Below are 15615 nucleotides of genomic sequence, written 5' to 3'. Positions count from 1 at the left end.
GCTTAGTTTTTCTCTCTGTACTGCTTTCACCGGCTATTTTTATTCATCGGGCTGAGTTTCAGAAAGACCAATGTGTACCACATGATTATCTCCTAAATTATGAAATGGAGCATTTTAGAATTAGGCTATATTACTCCTCTGTAGCATCCCTCCTCTCTGTCTTTCAATAAACTCCTCCCTACTCCCCCTCCCTTTTACCTATTTTTTCCTTTATTCCCCACACTCCTGCTCAAGCTTTCCATATTTGTATTTGTGTGTGTATGTGTGTGTTATAAGGAGTCAAGATGAGACTGTATTATTTCATTTTTTGTATCCTAGGTGGTTGCAACACAGATTATGGGCCTGAATTTGACCCTCTCCTGAATGCTCAACTTCATGGTTAATTTGCCAAACTGGATAATGGAGAATCATTTGCCGGGGGATCTAGTACAAAAATTCTGTGTATTTCTATTATAGTGTAAGTGTAAAAAATCATTCACTTATGCACACACATGGAGCAACATAGGGGGAGGTTCAGCCATGAACATGTCATTTGCACCACCTTCAATCAGCTTACCTCCCTCCTCTACACAGTTACACACATTCTCATACCAAATCAGTCCATTTAAACCTGCTCAACAGCTATTCGCTATTGCTGATGCTAAATGCTATTTACTAGTCAGTCACCACCACCACCACATTGCAAGCTGAAATGCATCAGCAGTCACCCCAGCCTTTACCTGAATGTCATTCTATTTAAAATTTTGATGCTAACTGCTGTTTCAAGATGATTCATGAACAGTTCATTACGAATCCCATGATTAACTTGGCATTTTAGCATGCATTTATCATCTAGTGTGTGTATGTGCACAAACAACAGTGAGCAACAGTGTTACGCCTGGCTCTGTTTCCTCCCCTTTTGATTTTGCTTTTGTTTTGATGAGATTGCTTTCTGATTGAGCAGGAAAGGTGTTTTGAATGCGGCCAGTACGTCGAGGTCAGTTGTATTTTCCACAATGATGTGGATGTTTCCAATTTCACTGAATATACTATAACCATCAACCAACATCAGATGATGTACTAGTGTTTTCTGTTGAGTTCTGAAAAAGCTGCAAAATCCTTCCAACAATCCATTCCAACATTTTTTTATGTTTTTTGATCGTAGCCAGAGATTTACTATACGTAGTAGATACTGCGCTCCACAATTTTAGTTGTGAAAAGATCAAAGGCCTTGATTTGTGTCTTTTTCTGCATCTTGGAAATGTTTCTAGAAGTGTTGTGTTTGCTATACAAGATTGGTTCGTCTTAACAGAATCTTCTATCTGTCAACCCGATTTGAAATGCACCTCCTGGAGACATTTCTACTAACTACCATAGATCTCTGTTAAACGCAAGGTCAAGCAATGTTGTTTTTGGGGATTTCATGTGTGTATTGTGATAGCTGTGTACTTACCCACTGATTAACATTGGCTCATTAAGGAGAGAAAACTACAGATGTTCTATTGTTCTTCTATTGTGTGGGATAATGAAGATCAAGCACCTCTCTATTTAAATTTGGGCTCAAGTGAAATACACAGGTAACTATACATTACAGGCCTGTCCAAACTTATTGAAAAACACCAACACCGTCACACAGCAATATTACAAACACCCTTTCACCCACATTTTTTAATAAGTAGGGAAATGATTGTAGATTGTGTTGAGTGACTCACTCATACGCTCTCACTCTCAACCTGTAATATAGCGAACACAGCCAAACAATACGCACGCACAGACATGCACCCCGCCACCTATACCTCCTGTACACCACTCTGTGGGTGTGGATCCTGAGGGCTACCTACCTTACTGCAGTGATGAATAAAACAACAGCCACTTGGAGCGATGCGTGTGTGTGTGTATGTGTGGAGTGGTTCTGCTGACGTGCTGGCTTTTAAATGAACTCCTCTGGCTGGCTGGAAGGCTCTGTGGCAAGCTTCTGGCCCTGGCTGGTGTGAGTGCCTCTGCTCGCAATCGTGTCTGCATGCATATATGATAACCTGATGGAAATGACCTGACAAACATCTGGCAGCAGCACTGGTGAATGATCACTGTCAAGAGAAAGCTATACTAACCAATATGGTATCATTCGTTTTTCACATGCCTTAGGAATTGTGATCAAATTGAGTCGACAAAACAAACACCATGTAAAATTTTTGTCCACCCTGATTTACCTTCCTGAGCTGGGCAGATTATTGCCTGAAAGGTTTTAAATGATGAATATCTTTCATTACTTGAAACATCTTTCTCTGGAAGATTCTTAACTTTTTTGTATTCTACAACAATCAGTCCTGATAATTTGATACAGTGCTCTCTTTTTCCTGATGGAAATGTATCTGTACTGTACATTGTGTGGAATAATTTTTATTGAAGGTAACATGAGACCCAATGTTGCTATTGCAAGACAGTTAGTGGCCTAATATAAAAATGAACGGATACTGTATTTGTTGATCGACCACGTCATAGCAGATACCCAATTCACTTGTATGGATAAGTATGTTATATTTGCATTTTGCACTAAAATGTACACACACAGGCACAAGTTCTTCGGGCATTTTATGCCTAAATTGGAAAAAATTAGAGGTTTGTTTCAGACATCTGTTGATTGCGTCAAACTGCATTCTTGTATCTTGTATCAGTTAGAACTTTGAGAATACCATTACTACCCTACTTAGAGGGTACCACTACTTAGAGAGAGGCAACAAGAAAGCTAGCTGCCATAGTGGGATATGAATCTCCTAAAATCAACTGACGACTTTGCTCGATGGATTTACTAACGTGATAACACATTCACTTGTTCATATAAGTACAGCAAGCATACATTTAAAGGCTGCTCATATCACTTCTCATGTCACATTTACATTAACTACGTTCTAGAAAGTGTATGGTATGTGTCGACATGTCCTGTTTGTGGCTTCTACTGGGTGTAGTCAGTTTCTCTTGTCTGCTGTTTTAAACACAGGTCATCAATTATTCTTGAATAGTATACAAAGATGTCTTGAATATGCAGAACATTTGTGTGTGATACCACAATAAAAGACTCAAAGCAGGTGATTTGCTCTACATTTCTTTCTCCTATAATTTTAGTCACTGCTGAATTTGCATAGGTGTGAGTGTGACTGGTTGTTTGTCTATGTGTGGCCCTGCGATGGATTGGCAACCTGTCAAGGGTACCCCGCAGATGTCAGCTGGGATTGGCTCCGGCGCGACCCTGTACGCAGGATAAGCGGTCGAGGATGGATGGATGGTTGGAGGACTGGACAATTATAGCAAAAACCATAATCACGATTATTATGGTCAAGATTAATCAACACGATGTATAGAGCAGACCCAAATGCTTCAATGTTTTGTATGTACTGCCATTCAACCGTGGTGTTCTTTAGGGAGATGCAGTGACTTAAACCTTGCTAAAATTTAAAGTAAGTCATAAAAAGTATAAATAATAGGCCCTATCTAATTTGTTAAGCTATGAGCAGAGGAAAAGTCCGCTGGCTGCAAGGCTAATTTATACAGTGTAAAATGCCATAAGCTTATGCTCGACAGTTAAATCACAGGCACAGTCTGGCTGAGAATTACTGACTTTTGGCTTTCAAGTAGGGTTGCGCTGGATTTATAACACAAAACAAAAAAAGAGCGTCATTGCGAAACTGAATGTGACTCAATAATTGTTTTATCTTGACCATCTTCTTTTCATAATCTTCGGAAGCCAAAAATGTAATTGAAAATAAAATTTGAATAATCACCCTGCCCTAATTATGTCCTGATCCTGCATGCTTACAATGCAACATCACCTCTTTGCTATCCATCCACCATGCACTTATTGAGACTGATGTCTTGTCTCTGTAATGAATCTATTAATGCAACACTAGCATTCATTAGAATCCCATTATTATCACCTGACCCCACATGAAAACACAGCCTGCGTGTCATGTTTGTTTGTGTGTGTGTGTGTGTGCATGAGTGCATGTGTGAACACGTCAGTGCGTTCGTGCTTGGTTGTGTGACACCTAGGATGGTCCATTGCTAATAGGTTTGCAGATGGAGGAGCTTTATTATGCTCTTTATGACTTTTTAACTGACTCACTTCTCACTGCTGGTCATGAACGTGGTGTGTATGTGTGTATGTGTGTGTGTGTGTGTGTATTAGTAATGAATATGGGCAAGGTGGATGCAGGTTGGGAACAGACGGTATTTAACAGGGGTGGTAGTGTACTGAGCAGCGGCCTTGAGGGAAAGAGGGCTAGAGAGAGGATGAGAGAGTATGATAGAGGGATGGGGAGGCAGGAGAGAGAGATAAATGATAGAGAAAGAGAAAGTGATAGAGGGAAAATGAGGACAACTGGAGTGGTACTAACTCGGCTTTACTGTGTATGGGCTGATGGATTGACGATAAAAAAGAAAAAGAACAAATTAGTAAGACAGATTTAATGAAAGAGAAAGAAGCTGATAAGACACACTCACAGTGCATTACTGATGATGCATTAGTATTGCTATATTGATCATAGGTCATCTGTTCAGTGGTTATTTAGAGCCAACATAGCTCTGCTGGCTACCAGGTTTAGGGAGGCTTATTTATGAAGGAAATAAACTGCACCCTTGTGCCCCTGTGTTGGTGTATGTGTGTGGCTGTGTGCACATTTATCTTAGTGTTTCTTCTCATGTATTTGTAAGTGTTGTTGTGCTTATGTGTATTTGTGTGGGCTCAATAGTATTGTGTACACAGTGCACAGTAAAACCTGTAGGGAATGTCCTTCCTTTTTAAGTCCCAGCACCAGCAGAGGTGCACGGCTGCAGCAGCATCAGCCAGAGACAGGAAAGAGGACAATTTAGTTACTGAACTGCCTGAGTCACGATGAACAGCACATCCTCCAGAATCTGTGATCGGTGTATGGAGGGGCAAGGAGGACAGGAGAGAAGAGCAAACTGGGGTGAAAAGGTGCCAGCGGGTGGGGAGACGAAAGGGATAAGATGAGATGAGGAGAAGCAACAGCAGAAGGTGGTGGGTGGGAGTGAAAGGAGGGAAGGAAAGATACGAGATGAGAGGGTAATCGTGCCAGAGGAAAGCAGGTGAGGATGGAAAAAAGGGTTTGTGAGTGTGTAGAGGAGGCAGAGGACAAGTCTGTGATGGAAGGATAAAGATGAGAAGGGGAGAGGCGGCCGTGTGACGGAATTAGAGAAAAGTATGAAGGAGAGCAGTGTGGTAGAGGAGAAAGCTGCAGAAGGAGAGAGACAAAGGGGAGGAGAGTTCAGAAGTTTTGGAGTTATAAATATAGGGAATTGAGAAGAGGATAGGATTAGATAGCATGGGCCTGAAGAGGACCTTTGGAGGAAATACAAAAGTCTGAAGATGCTGAAGACATGCAGTTTGCAGGGGGAAGGAGGGCAAGAGAGGGAAGATCTTACAAAATCCATTCCTCCCTGAAATATAATATGACATTTATGATGTGTACAAATCTGGAGCCTCTTACCAGTGCTTCAGGCAAAATCCTCCCAAATGTTCGGCATTAATCAGGAGAGTGAGCTTAAAGACCCAAGGTGCTTAAAAAGACTGGCTTCTTACGTTTAAAGCAGATTTGAGGGTTCAGTTCCCATACGGTTTGGTATGTTTACACTTTCAACAAAATGAAAGAGTATCACAATTATTTTCTTTTTTTGCTCTCTTTATCTTCTTTATTTCTGCCCTTTATTCATCGTTCCTGTATTTCTTTATTTCTGTCTTTTCCTCTTTAGTCTTTTCTCTCACTCTTGCCAGCTCTGTCTTAATTTGCACTGTTTTAACTCCCTCTTTGCTTTAAACTTTGCTTTACAAACACAATCCTCTGACATTGTTAAAGGCAAATGCATTAACAATGTTTTTTTTGCATGCTGAAGCCCTCTTTACATTACTGCTTATGTTATACTTACTACTATAACTTGCAAACTTAAAATGTGTGTGAGAGGAGTAATCCATCACAGTGTGATCCACATTTGCTTTTAAGCCTGTAAATATTCAATATAGTGACATGGTAATGAAGTTGAAATCAAAGGTTTGGATCAGTGTGTTCAAGCGCTGCTATTCATCATAAGTGCGTGTTGTCATCCCTTTGGGTTTGTTTTCTGACAATATAGCTTGAATGCAATGCAACACCTGATCCTGATGTTGGAGCTTCCCTCTTACATGTTTCAGCAGGGGACAGCCCCTAAGGTGTCAAAAGAAAGTAAAGAAGAAGATGCGTTTGTTGTAACAGATCACATATCTCTGCAAATTAATTTTCATAGTGTTCTGAGGAACTTGAAAACAACTTACTTGATAGGTAGAAAAATGATTCTTTAATCAAATAGCAGATCATTCCTAATTGAATGTCTCTCTCCCTGTCTCTCTAACACACACACACACACTCACAGCAGCCTACAAAAATATCAAGGCCTTCCAAGCAAGGGCAGGTTTACTTGGATTAAATGTCATACAGGGTGTCACATGGTACAAGGAAGGAGGGAGTCTGAAAGGATGAGCGCAGAGAGCAGGGAGAGTGATTAGAGTGATGATTAGGGAGACAGAAGCATGCAGAGAAGGGTGTCCAAAAGGGGGAGGAGAGCAGGGTGGTAGGGATAGCTGAGGAGCAAAAGGGGCAAGGAGGTGAAGATAAATAAGGAGAGAAAGGGAAAATAGAGGAATATGTGAAACAGAATTATAAAGCAGAGCAAAGAGAATGCGGTGAGGTGGTTAAATTAAAGGGAAGAAGAGAAGAGTCAGGTGGAGAGGAATGAGGAGAAAGGTTAGAAGTCAGGGTCAATTGTAGAGGGAAGGGGACAATTAGACAGAGAGATTGCTTGAGCATCCAGAACGGCAAAGCAAAACATTTCTTGAAATTTTTTTATGCAATGTGTTGATATGATGGAGAATTTAGAGGAGCAGCAAAATGCAGCAGTCGGTTTAAAGGTATCCACAGGTACAATTCTTTCCATTTAGACAGGACATTGCTATCATCCTAATTATCATTCACTTTGGCCAACATCTGGCTCATAGCCACCCGTTCTACTGTTTTAAGATCCTATAGGCAAGCCTGGCCGGACTGAAGCTGAGTCAGATGTGGTTTGCAAACGAGACCTGGCCGGCCAAGAGCTGACATGAAGAGAAAAACAAAAAAGAAAAACAGCGTTGTCAATTGTCCGCCCTTCGCTTTGCTGGATACGCACTCACTCAGGGACTGAATCTAAACATGTCTTAGATGAATTGGTTATTACCAAATTGTGTTCAGCTTGCTGGTTAATGAATGGAAACACAAAACAAATCTTCCACCTCCTCAAAGTATGTTCACTTATGTGGGAGGAAACAGAGACCTGGAAATGTACAGTAGGTCTCTACAAAGGAGGGAAACCGTCAGGCTGATTTCTGTCTACATATTATATTATAATCCAGCCATACACACACACACACACACACACACACACAGCCTCTGATCTAACAGAAAATATATGTTATATGCAATACTGATGTATACTTGTGAAAATATAAAATAGTTTCTGTTATGTTATTCCTTATTATCCTCAAATCCACAACACACTGAGGTGCTATATGTGAACAAAGATGGTTGGGGGTGGTTCAGGATCTTGGTTATATCAGTAAGGCTTTACAATATGATACACAAAACTGTGAGAAGTTACTAAGGAGCAATGGAGGAACAAATCAGGATAGACTTGATCATTAAGGAATCCTTAATAAGTATAAATCCGAATGGAGGAATATATAGTAGATGATGATTAGTTACTCGAGACCTGACTGGGGAATTTGATATCATCAGGTAATGATTTCTTAGTAAATATCTTTAAATCAACATACTGACCACTTTCTTCATGAGTCCTTCCTGATTATCTCTTAATCAGCCTTTGAGCGTCTCAATATTAGTAACAACTCGTTCATCACTCATTACTTAATCATCAGTAACTCTTTTTGTTCCCCCTCAAGTAAAGTTCATTAATATAGTATCCCCTACGTTCTCTAGTAAAATTGTACTATTCCTCCATTCAGAGTTATTTACTAACTGTTTATTAATGATTAAATAATTATCAGGCCGTTCCTGATTTGCTCCTTAGTAACTACTATTACTATTTTGTGCACCATATTGTAGTAAGTGTTACTGGTATATCTACTGTTGTTTCAACATTTCTGCTGCAAAATGTCCTTGGTACAGGAAATACTCATGATTATTCTGCTGACCTACTATAATACAGTTACACGCATACACAGAAAAACGTATTACTACTTCCGATACCTAGAAAAATTGCATGAACATTGGATGTGTGAAAGTCTTGAGAGGCCCTGGATGATAAATATTGTACCTGTTTTCATATCTGCCCCTATCATACACCACTGGCTTGCTCAGCTCTCCTGTTATCATTAATTCTTTGTCCTCCCTTATCCCCTCGCTTACGCACGCACGCACGCATGCACGCACACACGCACGCACGCACGCATGCATTAATTCTACGCTGTCCTCCCAAATGTCAAAACGCACTCTCTTCCCCGTCTCACATAAGTGCTGTAAATAACAGCCCTTGTGTGTTCTCGCATGTGTGTGTTTGAGTGTGTGTACATGGACGTTTGACACCGCGGGACGATAACCTGCCCCGTTCATCACCATCATCACTCAGCGCCGCCAACGCCGCCTTGCTTTCATCATCACATTGAGACGGCAACTCTTTGGTCCAGCCTTGTCATAAATCAGCGATACATCACCCGTGTGGATATGTGTGTGTGTGTTCCTCCATAGTCATTATCCTTGTCTATCAGTGTTTCCGTCACATTACTGTCATCATGTGCAACCCAACAGGTGTGTGAGACAGAGGAATGGATGCCCGTAGTATTTCAGGAATCGTCAGTGTCGTGTTTAGAGTCGTCTCTGTGATCGAGAGTGGCAGACAGCTACACATGGAGATAGGGAGAATGTTTAACTGTTTAACATCTATACATTTTCATGACCTCTACTGTCCATGTCGCCCTCCTCTGCCAACATGAAATCATTCTTAACAATCATTCCCTCGCTCATGCTGAATAATTATCCTGAGAAGGAGCTGGCTTAATTACTGGGTCTTTATAGAGTGTGGGAACATAATGACTCTGCATTGGATGATGTGCCATCCTAATTTGTTCATCCAATAAGGAAATTGAGCTGTGTTTTGTACATTCAACAATGTGCCTTTGTATGCCTGAATGCCATTATCTGATTTTATAAAGTTACTCGGGTAGCTGAGCTGTATAAATTAAGTTTAAAATGAATGGTAGCCGTGTCTCTGCTTCCAGGCCAGCTGGACGGAGACTTGTAAAAACTATTAAATATTTTCATATTCAAAAGCAGTATTGATATGAACCTTTGCCCCACTGACGGTAACATCTTTTTGCAACAGATCAAAAAAGGAGACAGGCTTAACTATTTTAGCTATGCTAGTGACATAGCTCGATGTCGGTCCATCACTCGGTCCACCACTTTGGTCCAGACTGAAATATCTCAAACAGTAGTGGATGGATTGCCAGGAAATTTGGTACAGATATTCATGGTTCCCAGAGAACTTATCCTACTGACTTTGGTGATCTCCTGTGCAGAACTTTTGTCTCCCCTTTCTGACAGTCAAAGTAATTACACAACGCTGTCAACATGTGCTACTGAGCTGCTGCTGTTGCTACAGTTGCACCTCCCTTCAGCTCTGATCATTACAGGGGGGCGCCAGAGATGACAAAGGTCTGAATACATTTTTTTCTTCACTTAAAATAGTAGGCAGACTACTTAGTAGTAGGGCTGTAATGGTTTTGAAACAAAGACCAAAATCGCAACACAAAAGTCCATGATCTCGTGTCGCGGATCTGAGAGACAGAACCGTGACACACCCACTCATTGGACCGTTAAGCTCTCATTAAGACAGAGCAACTGTGGCGGCGGCGGCTGGTCGGGGGTGGGCGTTTCTCTGCAAAATTCTAAAGTGGTTTACTAAACATTGTAGCATACCTAATTTTGTAATACAAATTATGACTATTAATATTCAGAGAATATTAATTCATAAACCTCGAAAAGGGCACCACCGGAAATTCAGTTCGCCCAGGGTCTCCGGACCCCTGGGTATGGGTTTTAATAATTATACAATTATTCACTAGTGATCAGTTAGTTAATAATCGCTCAATTATCTTAAATCAATCAGTCAATCTCATATAGAAGGGCGTAAATCCTCCGTGACAGTGACTTGGAGTTAAACAATACACACACACAGTTCCTGTGATTACGGTGAAATTTATTAACTAACTAAAGGTGGATATAAATGCGGTTAAATATACATCAAATAAATAAACAATGGCTAAATAAACAGGAGGCAAACAATGAGTGTAATGAGTTCAATGTAAATTGAGTTGTTTTGTGGGAAGAATTTGATTCATAAGGGCAACTAATAAACACAAGCTATGATAATAACTTGAAAAAAATTGGCATTGAGTTTTAAGGATTAAAGCCAGTGGGTTAACAGATACTATTGGTCATCAGCTCAACCACAGAATGCCTTGGTTTTGCCTTACTGGGTGTCGTTGGACAACAGTTGTCAGTAGTAAAACCTTAAAAGGGTTAACATTTCATAGAGACCACATCAGATTAAGAAACTTAACTAGCGTCCTGGATAATATTGGCTGTTAAACAATCTTACTTAAATATATATAAGCAAGTTATACGAACATGGCATCATATTATGAACAATTAAACGGTAAGATTAAACAGCAGAAGACAGAAAATGATGTAATACTTATTTTGTCCTCTTGGGGGAACTCTGGTTCCATGAGTAGACTGAAGATAGCAAATGATTATTTCTTTAAACAATCATTTGCTCAGGAGCTGGGGAAATTAATTATTTTACACAGGATAACATTTTGGTTATATATCATTTCTAAGTATAAGAAGTCAGAAGGAGCTGGAAATAAAGCATTAGTTACACACTAACATCACTTAAAAGAGCGTCAGGGATCATTGCTTAAGATTAAAACACTGCGAAATTAACTTATATGGATTCTTCTTTTCAATAGCAACAACACAGTAATATAACTACTCTAATGGAGTTGAGAGACCTGTTTAGTAACTTAACAAAGATAATTTAATTAGACAAGGTAATGCAAGTTTATCAGGAGACACAATTCTTGTCCCCACATGTAAAAGGTTCGGATATTGAGCAGCCGAAGAGCGAGGCAGAGTGAAAATAGATGCGTGCCAAACCGGGTTTGTGGCTGCTGTACAAAGCAGGGGGAACCGTAGCTGAGAGTCCAGAGTGACAGAGTCTGATCCGAGCAGGTCCAGAGCAGAATCCGGGAATAGTTTAGCCGGGTGGGGGTCCGGGCGGAGAGCGCACGGGATGAGTGTATTTTCGGTAGCGGAACTAAATCTAACACGTTATTATGCAAATTCACTTTAAACTTTAATTATAGCGACTAAATGCTCTTCTTCTACAATCGGCCTAATATAATTAGGCTTATTTAAATGCGTTCATTATGTTGTTGTTTGTTTGTTTCTAGCCTACAGTTTACTGATTAATTTTAAAATGTAGGAAATGTGACTGTTTTGATCTGTAATGAAATTAAGCAATTGTAAAATTAATAAACACCATAACTTCTACACTACTGCAGTCATCACTCAGTTTAAAGTGCTCACACACAGCTGAGGGCTTCATTTCGTTTTCACTTTGATGTGAACTGGAGTGTTACGTTCTCTGCTGTCGGCGGAGGTCTGGCACACGAAAAAAACCCTTAATAATCGAATCTCATAATTGAAAACCGAATGTGTACCCAACGGTCGAAAATTCAAATATTCGAATATTCGGGTCCAGCCCTAGTTCATGGTTCCCAGAGGATGTTTCCCACTGACTTAAGTGATCCCCCAACACCACCATTTTATTTTTATTGTTTATTGGTCAGGGACAATGCAGAAGAGACACATTGTAACAGGTTACAGTAACTTGAACAAATGTGTTGCATATAGGGTTTCTAGCTGAAGCTAATTTGCAACCCCTGTCCCTGAGTCTGACATTTGTGGTTTTAAGTTAGGCCTAAATAGTAAAGCAGCTATTAGATGTATTGCCGTAAAATTTGGCTCACACATTTATACCCCCCTCAGGATCAATTGTAAGGACTTTGGTGATTAATATACTTTTCATTTAGCACCATTGACAGGTCAAAATATCCATTTAGCCAATACTTTTGTTTATGACTAAATATTACAAAACTAGTGATATTTCCACCATCCTCAGCTGTACTATGTTCAGTGCTAATAAGGAAATGTCAGCATGCTTACACATAAAGATGGAAATTGTCAATATTACACCTCAACATCATTATGTTTGCATTACCTGTGTGAGCATGTTAGCATGCTAATATTAACATTTATCTCAAAGCACTACTGTACCTACACACAGCCTCACTGAGCTGCTAGCATGCAGACAAACAAGACTTAGTCTTGTTAATTTGTGTGAATAAGAGTTAACTCCAGTTAGACACCAGTTGCGGAAACCAGACTATTAAGTCAGAATGTCCATGCCTCTGACCTGCTTGGTCACATGTTGACTCATCATCCCATTATCATCATTTCATCTTTCATCCTTAGTGTTTGATATTTAATTAAACAGTATAAAACTGTTTCAAAGAGGCTGTGATGGTGCTAGGCAATGCTATATGCTTTATTCATCAATCTGAAAATCTCAAGGAGAAAGTTCTGAAAACATTTCTGCATAATTTCTTCGCTACTGCTTAAAAGTGTTATGTTTATTCTTTAAATAAAAAAGGGAACAATGTGGAAAAGCTAACTGTGAGATTCAAAACTGACTGCTAGAAGTACAATCAAAGGTAGTAGAAGGAAATTTGTCAGTTATTTGTGCTTCAGGTGACAAAATGCAGCCCTCCTCATTTTACCTTTACCTCCAGCATCCCTCATCCATCCCAGAGGGTTATTTGGCAGTAAGTAGACAAACAAGGAATTTATTGCCTCTTTATCAATGTAAACAAAGTAGGAAATTAATACCAAACACTTGACTATTGGCAGACATATGATCAATACCTCTTGACCAAACAATTTGGGGACTTTTGGATCCTGCATCCCTTCAAATTGACTGCTGTTGTTAATTATGCTGTTCATAGAAGGGATGGTTCGGAAAGAGGTTGGTGATTTAGTGCTGCTGCCCACATGCTCTGCGTGTGTGTGTGTGTGTCAGGGTAAGTCCGTGCATGTGCGTGTGTGTGTGCTCGCCCTTGGGGTGTCTGTGTAAAGCAAGATTCAGTGCTTTTATTTCGTGGTTGATTTATGTAGTGACGTTTGCCTTTTGCGCTCACTATCACATTACTGGAAAGAAGGAAGAGCCAGGATTCTGTGTGTTGTGTGCGTATGTCTGTATGTGTCTGTTTCTAGATCTACATGCAGTGATGTTGTTCCGAAGCAGGAACAGCAGACCTTCACATCCCCATCCTTTCTCCTCTCTCTCCTTTACACATTCAATGTGTTATTTTTCCATAATACGAGAATGACTAAATACACATTGAGAATATGAAAAAGGCTTCCATCATGATTCATGAGTGTTTAGATTATAGGATTAATTATATTTTATCTACATGTTGTGGCATAAATGTATGCTTAAAACACATTTGGATGTTAATTCAAATCAGTTTCATAGGAGTGTACACATTTCTTTCTTTTATATTGTCTCAGTATTTCGGTGTCTGTCTGTGTCTACCTGCTCACTGTGCCTAGATTAAAGAGTGTGGCTGATGAATCACTACACAGGTGCAATAGCTATCAAACAGAGAGATAGAGAAGAAAGAGTAGGTGGTTAAGAGATCATGGAAGAAAGAGAAGGAAGGAGGGAAGATCACTGATTAACAGCTCTATGGCATGCTCCATTTTAATATCCCCTTGTGACTGTGGCCACGAGACCCAAACAACACTTTGCTGGTAAGTTTTTTCAGAGAGATAGAGAGAGAGGGAAAAAAACATGTACAAAGATAGTGGTGTACAGCACTGTGTAGCTTTTACCATATGTCTCAAAGCATGCGTGAGGTTACTATGGCAACTAATTTTTTTACATGTTCTTTTCTCCAATTTTAATATTTTGTCTTACTGTGGAGTGCAAAAAAACTATTCAATTAAATGCTATTTATATAGCACCAATTCATGACAGAAGTTATCTCATTGCACACTGATCTCAAGTGCTCTGACACAAAAAGAATTAGTTTAAATCCATATATACAGTCCTCTCCTGTCCTCCCCTCTCCTCTCTGTTTGTCCTCTAGACATACGCAACCTAACATTGTCCTCCTGTGTCGCAGAGCTACTTTAAAATGTATACAAATCCTTCCCCAGCAGTGTCATCTTCAAGCTGATTAGAACCTTATTCATAATTTATCTCTAATAGAATAGTTAATGAGTCTTTGTGTTTCAGTCTTTATCGCTTTGTCCAGGCTTGTTTGTCTCACCTCATCTATACTGCATGATTATAAAAACAACCTCAAAGACTCAATCAGTGGGATTGGTATTTACAATTGCCAAATGCTGATGGATCCAATGATTGAAGGATACATACTTAATGAGACCTTTTGATGAAGAGGCATTTAGCATACCGTTCCTAACTGCCTTCAAAAAGCAGATCGTAGTGAAACTGGTGTGTGTGTGTGTGTGTGTGTGCGTGTGTGTGTGAATTGTCCATCAGAAGTTAAATTTGATCAGCAGGTAATTTGAAAAGGGACAGGGGAAATATAATTCCGGGATTTAAGATTAAATCTGTGCACAAATCTCTCAGTTAAATGTGTAGTTTTAGACTGTGTAATTACTTTATATTAACCTACACAGTGCGTGAACTACACATTTTTTCAGGTAATTAAGCATAAAAGTGTCTTTCTCAGGCATATCGCTGGAATGAGAGTACCAGTCTTATCACATTAGAGTGATATATCCTTTTTTTTTAACCCAAAGTGCTGAACTTTGCACTACCAAGACAGCATGTTTTCTTCAGTAGGTTTGGCCTATTTGGGAATTCAGACCATAACCTTTGCAGTATTAGCACCAGACTTTACACATACAAGACCAAATAACAGTCTTCTATATGTGGTACAAAACAGCCCTCAGCCAATTTAGCCTGCCTGGTTATTAATGGAATTTGCAAACTGTGTCTCACACACACACACACACACACACACACACACACACACACACACACACACACACACACACACACACACACTTTACAATATGAGGCTTATTTTCTGGTTAGTGAAATACAGTTAGCAGTGCTTCACTGCACTGGCTTACACAATTAGTAGCCCAATGGATTCAGGGAATAAATTGGGTTGAAATAAGAGGCTAAAAGCGAAGAAAGAGAGAAATAGATAACACACGGTTAATGGTGTGTAACAGACCAAAGCAAAGACCAAATCTCTACCAGCCAGTCAGCACTGCATGTTGCCTCATGTGTCTGTCCCAGCGACACTGCAGGTTGACATTTATTTTTATGACTAATTTAGTATTGACTAGTGGGAACTTTATCTGCCACTACAGATGCTGGCACTCACCAGTCCTTTTCTTCCTCTGTTTCCCTTTGTGCAGCAACCATTTTGGC

General features: G+C 39.8%; 1 protein-coding gene across 3 annotated transcripts in view; it reads left to right on the top strand.

Moving 5' to 3' along the window:
- grid2 (glutamate receptor, ionotropic, delta 2) overlaps positions 1 to 15615 on the top strand; it is a 600398-nt gene that overhangs the window by 130398 nt on the left and 454385 nt on the right. The gene's annotated exons all lie outside the window — the stretch shown is intronic.

Source organism: Micropterus salmoides, unplaced genomic scaffold (genome assembly GCF_014851395.1).
Source record: "Micropterus salmoides isolate LMB-PRFRI ecotype aquatic unplaced genomic scaffold, ASM1485139v1 Ms_hic_scaffold_7, whole genome shotgun sequence".
In the NCBI taxonomy this organism is placed as follows: Eukaryota; Metazoa; Chordata; class Actinopteri; order Centrarchiformes; family Centrarchidae; genus Micropterus; species Micropterus salmoides.
The sequence above is the reverse complement of the archived record's forward strand: the minus strand, read 5'-3'. Positions and strand labels throughout refer to the sequence as shown.